The sequence below is a fragment of the Suricata suricatta genome, chromosome 5 (assembly GCF_006229205.1).
Source record: "Suricata suricatta isolate VVHF042 chromosome 5, meerkat_22Aug2017_6uvM2_HiC, whole genome shotgun sequence".
In the NCBI taxonomy this organism is placed as follows: domain Eukaryota; kingdom Metazoa; phylum Chordata; class Mammalia; order Carnivora; family Herpestidae; genus Suricata; species Suricata suricatta.
In genome coordinates, this window is record NC_043704.1 from 27,925,833 (window position 1) to 27,933,294 (window position 7,462).

The window sequence follows — 7,462 nt, forward strand, 5'->3', positions numbered from 1 at the left end:
TTCTGCCTCCCCTCTTTTTAAGTCTATCACACACTAAATGGAGTGGCTTAACCAAATGTGTATGAAGAAACCGAGATTTCTCCAAAACAATTTGATTTCTGCATGTTGCAGTTATTGTAATATCACCTTTTTCAATTAATTCTACTGGAAAATTTTCTCTCCTTGAGAAAATATCTCTGGCTTCAAAGTAGAAATTAGTGAGGAAAAAAATCATGAACATATATGCCTTCTTCTGTTAACTTCTCTGAGGGTAAAGGTATTTTGTTAATAGGAAACCTGAATTTTATTACCCTTATAACACGGTTAAATCACTGGAAACTATGGCATAAATGATGATGTAGACACTAAGATAAAATAGAAAATTCTACTGCAATAGAAATATTAATGTGTAAAAAAGTGAGCAGCAGTTTGAAAATATTTGTGTACTTCACAGAACTCTGGTCCTACTACAAGCCAGCAGCAACATGGTACATCCATGAAACATGGCTGTCTTATGTCGTGGCTTGTAATTGGTTTGTATTTACAGGTATGTGGATCTAAAGCAGAGTTACAGTTTCTAAGCAGATCGTATGATGGTTCTGTAGCTTGAAAAGTGAAAGCATATGTGAATATCCAACACTAGGGTCTGGATCAGCAGAAAAAAATGACACATTATTACCATGTCAGACTTCATTTCAAGTGCCAGTGTATAGTTGTCTGGTTGCTTCAGAGATGCTCTTATTTTGTGATTGTAATAGGGATTGAGGCAAAAGCTACTTATCTATCTGCTATTTTGTATTTTGACGGGTGGGAGGGGGCATAGAGGCATATATATATGTATATGTGTATATATATATATATATATATATATATATGGGGAGGGAGAGAGAGAGAGAGAGAGAGAGAGAGAGAGAGAGAGAATCTCAAACAGGCTCCATGCTTAGCACAGAGCCTGACACAAGGCTCAATCTCATCACCCTGGGATCATGATCTAAGCCAAAATCAATAGTCGGGCATTCAACTGACTGACGCACCCAGGCACCTCTGCCATTATACTTCTCAGTCATATTATATTTGCTAAGGATTTGGGGCACTTTCATCGGGCTATTTACATAATCATAATTACTTTTGGTTCACAGTCCCCTCAGTTAAATATTAACATTATCCCTTCTCATGTATATGATCAGAATCACCAAACAAACGGCAAACATTATTACCCTTCAAAAAAGGCATGAGGAATGACTTAATACAGCTTTTTGTTTGTTTGTTTTAGGACGTTATCAGTTGTAAAACAAAACAAAACAAAACAAAACAAAAAACCCAAAAGGCAAAAAAACCCCAAAAAACCCAACAACAACAAACAAAAAACACACAAGCCTTTTGCTGATAGATTTCTATAAGCAGGTCCTCCCACACAAACAGTAATTTACTTAATTGGGATATTCCCATCTCTCCAGAAAGTGAAATGTTTTCAGAATCTCTGAGGCTTGAGGCAAACAATGGATTTAATTGTTGTGCCTAAAGAAGTGACGTTTGATCATCTCACCCTAACTCTCCAGGTTGCTATTACATTTTTTCCACCATTTTGGTTCATCTTCACTTCCCACTATACCAAACAAACTCACAAACAAGAAATATTATTTGTCATAGTCTCTAGAAAAGGCTTTCAGTAGAATCTTGATGGTTGGAATGGAATAGCATTTTGTTTTAAAATACTGGAATTTTTAGATATAAGTCAACATTACTTAAAATACAGAAATAAAAGGTTTGCTAAAGCAAAGTTAGGCCTTCTTTCTCCGTAAGCAATGATGAGTGTTTGCTTCTTGCCCCCTCCCTCCTCACCTTGAAAGGTAAGTGCAAGCCTTGTGTGAACAGACATTGTACTAAAGAAAATAGCCTCTATTCTCTTCCTTGGAATGTTCTCCCAAATACACATAACTAGCCCTCACATTTTCCAGATTTTTACTCAAGAGTTACCTCCTCATTGAAGCCCTCACTGGGTAACCTATCTCTGACTTAATTTGCTCAGCAAAATACTCTCAAGCTCCATCCACATCACTGCAAATGGCAGGAATAATATTCCTGTGTGTGTGTGTGTGTGTGTGTGTGTGTGTGTGTACACCACTTCTTTATTCATTCATTAATCAGTGGCATTTGGGCTGTTTCCATAGTTTGTCTATTGTATTTGGCTATGCTGTATTGTATTGTAGTTGGCAATGCTGCTAAAAACATTAAGGTGCATTTATCCCTTTGAATTAGTGTGGGGTTGTTTTGTATTTTCTTTTGAGTAAATACCTAGCAGTGCAATTGCTGGAACACAGGGCAGTTGTGTTTTTTACTTTTTGAGGAACATCCATTCTGTTTTCCAGAATGGTTGCACCAGTGTCATCTCACCAAGTGTAAGAGGGCTCCCCTTTCTCCACATCCTCACCAGCACCTGTTGTTTCTTGTGTGTTGATTTTAGCCATTCTGACAGGTGTAAGGTGATATTTCATTGTAGTTTTGATTTGTATTTCTCTGATAATGAGTGATATTGAGCATCTTTTCATGTGCCTGTTGACCATCTGTATGTCTACGTCAGAAAAATGTCTGTTCATGTCTTCTACCCAGTTTTAATTGGATTATTCATACTTGGGGTTTTGAGTATTAGAATTCTTTATATATTTTGGATACTAACCCTTTATCAGATATGTCATTTGATATCTTTTCCCATTCTGTCAGTTGCCTTTTAGTCTTGTTTATTATTTCCTTCACTGTGCAGCAGCTTTTTTTTTTTTGATGAAGTCCCAATAGTTTATATTTGCTTTTGTTTCCCTTGCCTCCAGAGACATATCTGGAAAGAAGCTGCTATGGCCAGTGTCAAAGAAGTTACTGCCTATATTCTCATGTAGAAATTTAATTGTTTCATATCACACATTTAGGTCTTTAAGCCATTTTGAAATTATTTTTGCATATGGTATAAGAAAGTGGTCCTGTTTCATTCTTTTGTATGCTGCTGTCCAGTTTTCCCAACACAATTTGTGTAAGAGACTCTTTTTCCCATTGGATATTCTTTCATGCTTTGTCAAAGACTAATTGACCATATAGTTGCAGGTTTATTTCAGAGTTTTCTATTCTGTTCTATTGATCTATTGATCTATGTGTCTATTTTGTACCAGTATCATATTGTTTTATTACAGATTTGTAATATAACTTGAAATCTGGAATTGTGATGCCTACAGCAGAGCCTTTCCTTTTATAGGTTGCTTTGGCTATTTGGGGTCTGTTGTGGTACCATAAAAATTTTAGGATGGTTCTTGTTCTGTGAAAAATGCTGTTGGTATTTTGATAGGGATTACATTAAATGTATAGATTACTTTGAGTAATAAACATATTTTAACAATATCTGTTCTTTCAATCCAAGAGCATAGAATGTCTTTTCATTTTTTTGTGTCATCTTCAATTTTTTTCATCGTTGTGTTATAGTTTTCAGAGTATAGGCCTTTCACCTCTTTGGATATGTTTATTCCTAGGCATTTTATTGTTTTGGTGCAATTTAAACGGAGTTTAATTCTTTAAATTCTCTTTCTGCTGCTTCGTTATGGGTATATAGAAATACAAAAGAATTCTGTTGATTTTATATCCTGTGACTTTACTGAATTTGTATCAATTCTAGCAATTTTTTGGTGGAGTCTATCATGTTCTCTATATAGAGTATAATGTCATCTGCAAATAGTGAAAGTTTTACTTCTTCCTTGCCAATATGGATGTTTTTAGTTTCTTTTTGTTGTCTGATTGCTGAGGTAAGATTCTTCCTAACATTTCTATACCCTTCTTTCCTCCTTTATTTCTTCTCTTTATTATTGTCATTACTTAACACACAGTTATAGTCTACCTACCCATATTGTTTATTGCTCACTTCCATCACTAAGATGCAGACTCCATAATGGCAGAAAATTTTGTCTTTTTGTTTTAGTTCTTCATTGCCAGGACCCAGGACAGTATCTGACATATAACAGATATTCAATAAATGGAATAAATGAATCTCCAACATCATATAAAATCACCTCTATGTACACAGGTAAGCTTTGTTAAAAAAGAAATATCTTCTCAAAACCCTTTGATAGTTCAATGACAATGACTAAAAGCTGACAAAACAGATGATGAAACATTGGGCAATCAATACAATGTTATAATGTGATGAATAAATGCTTATGTTCCTTGAAAAAAAACCTTAAAAACAATTTTAAAAACAGTAAAAAAAAAGATGAATATTGGATGGAAATATTAAGTCTATATCTCATCTATACTTCTTTAAATTTTACAGCCTCTTTTTTTCCCCCCAACCTTACCTCTCGATGAGACTCCATGAACAAACTCAAATTGGTTTGGTCTCATTATTTCATTGTTATCCAGATGATATATTAATTTGCTATTACTTTACGGCTCTTGTCTTTTCAACTTAGTTGTGAACTCTCATAAGGCAAGATTATGTTTTAAACAACAGTGATCCTACCACACCTAACTCAGTAATAAATGTATGGCCAACCCTTATTACATATGTGTGTGCTGACTGGTGGGTTGACTCACTTGTGGGATTGTGATGGTATCTGCAGATACAGCAATAGCTACTGCCATCTTAAGGTCACCTGGCTCTTTAGAGTAACACTAAGGTAATAAGCAAAAAAAATAGCATAGTAAGCATTATTCTATATTCACATGAAATTTAGGGTATCATGAACATCTCTAATTTAAAAGTTAAAGGGCACCTGGGTGGCTCAGTCAGTTAAGCTTCCACTCTGCATTTTGGCTCAGCTCATGATCTCACTGTTCAGGAGACTGGCCTGCATCAGGCTCTGAAATGGCAACGTGGGCCCTGCTTGGGGTTCTCTCTCTCTCTCTGCCCCTCCCCACACACTCTCTTTTTTTCTCTCAAAATAAATAAGCATTTAAAAAAAATAAAAGTTAAGAGTTACACTTACACAAGTGATACATGTACATATAAATACATATCTATCTATATACATATATATAAGAAGAAATGAATTCTCACTTGAAATAATTTTAAAGACATGTAAAGTTTTTTACATATCAAATGTAAAAAATTAGGAAAGATGATAGTATACATTATTAATTTTTCTTCAATTTTACAATTTATTTAAGCAGGACTTCAGTGTCCAACATTTTGGTTATTTCTAATTTTTTATTATAATTAGGCCTGTCAAAAAGGTACTCTAAGCTAAATTTCTGTGTGATTGCCATGTTATAAAAAATTCAGATATTTTTATTTAATAAGCCTTTAAAGAAAGATTATCCATAATACCCTGTTCTCAATCCATATTCTGAGACTTGCTCAAAATTTGAAACTAAAATTTATAAAGATTATATTTGCTCAAGGGATTTTCATGACAGTGCCAAGTGTGTGCTTTTTTTCATTTATATATATAATATATAGCAGTGAGTTCCTTCCATATCCAGGCAGGGACTTTCAGAAGACCAATGAGTCAGCACTTGAAATGTCTGTGGTACAGTTTAAACATGTGATTATATTAGAATCCTGAGGGCATTTTGATTTTTATTGGTGATAAACATTCCTGCAGTGATTAATGTACAAGAAACGTGATGCATTTTTCCACTAAGTGATAAGTAAACATTACCAGAGACATAAGCTTTTTCTTATGAGAGAATTTGTGGTGAAGCTTAATCCTGAAATAGTGAGAACACAAAATAATGACATTTAATGTAGTTGTGCTCAGAATGGCCTTATAATGACCATAAAATGTCTGTCGTTTTCCCCCTTTCATACCAAACCGGTCTCCATCAATTAAGTTCAAAATTTGAAGGAATTAAACTTCTTCTAAAAATCATCTGCTTAGAAAACAGCTTTTGAGAAAAACCTGAAAATTGTCCCAAAAGAGCAATATTCTGACAGCCAAAGAGAGAAACAAGCTAAAATGGTAAGGGTATTTATCAGTAGCAAGAATTGCATACCGAAGTATACAAGAGCAACTAACATAAAGGTTACTTTTAAGCCATGACTAACTTAAGAATAAGAGTTATGACAATTTAAAATATGTAAACAATCTTGAATGTTATTGAAGCAACAGGGCCAAGTATTTAGACATTTTAAGATTTTCAGATGCTCAGCATTTTTATTGGTGTGTTTAAAATGTTCTCTTTTTAATTAAGGAATTCTAGTAGAATGAGTGGAGCTACAATAAATTTTACAGCATTTAACAATGTAATATGCAGAAATATAATTTCTTTAATGCAATATTAATTTTATATAATCTAATAGATCATATTAAGTTCAACTTCAACATAAAAAGATCAAGACAAACGACAAAAATGCTAGTGTACCTAAAAAAGATTTATTGAGAAACCAAGCAAGGAAAAAATTATTTCACAGAAGAATTCCTTGAGATTCTACTTGAAAAGTCAACAACTAAAACATAAAAAGAAATAAGGAAGGCAGGAAGAAATGGAAAAAAAAAAAAGAGGGAAAAAAGAATTTACATATAAGCCTCCGTGTGTCCCTAATACATATTATTAGAAGTGCATCCCAGTCATCAAGTTTAGAAGCCCTGCTATGTAAATTAAAAACGGTGGAACCGTAGGGACTTTGCAAACTGGTACCGCCACGGCAAGGTCCTTTGTGAAATTATGGATGAACCACCACATGGAAGCAACGTGTGTCATAAACAGGAGATGGTATTTTAGAGCAGAAGATGAAGTTAAAAGGGATGTCAAATTTTAGATCTTACATTCAGATTCCAGAGAGAATAATAAATCTGCCCTGGATAAATCTGTTCTAATTTTAGGTAGGACACAATTTAGAGAAACTTGTTTTGATACTAAAAGTCCCTGTTTTCATCCTGATCAGAAAGGTAGCATTTGTAAGCTTGTATTTTAAAACAAACTCAGTAAAAGCAACATTTAGCTACATACCTGATATTTGTTGGTATCCTAATCCATCTCTTTTGACAAGGGAGGAAAGCAGTTGCTTAAAAAGCAAATTATCTAACACTTGAGGTCTCTTCTTTTATGATGGAAAAGAGGTCCTTTACTTTAAAATGTATACTTGCGGAACCTCCACACTGTTTTCCAGAGCGGCTGCACCAGTTTACATTGCCACCAACAGTGTAGGAGGGCGCCCGTCTCTCCACACCCTCGCCAGCACCTATAGTCTCTTGATTTGTTCATTTTAGTCACTCAAACAGTGTGGAGGTTCCTCAAAAAACTATCCATAGAACTCCCCTATGAACCAGCAATAGCATTGCTAGGAATTTACCCAAGAGGTAGAGAAATGCTGAGGCATAGGAGCACATGTACCCCAATGTTCATAGCAGCAATGTCAACAATAGCCAAAACATGGAAGGAGCCTAAATGTCCATCACCTGACGAATGGATCAAGAAGATGTGGTATATATTCACGATGGAGTACTACATGGCCATGAGAGGGAATGACATATGGCCACTTGTAGGAAAGTGGATGGACCTTTGC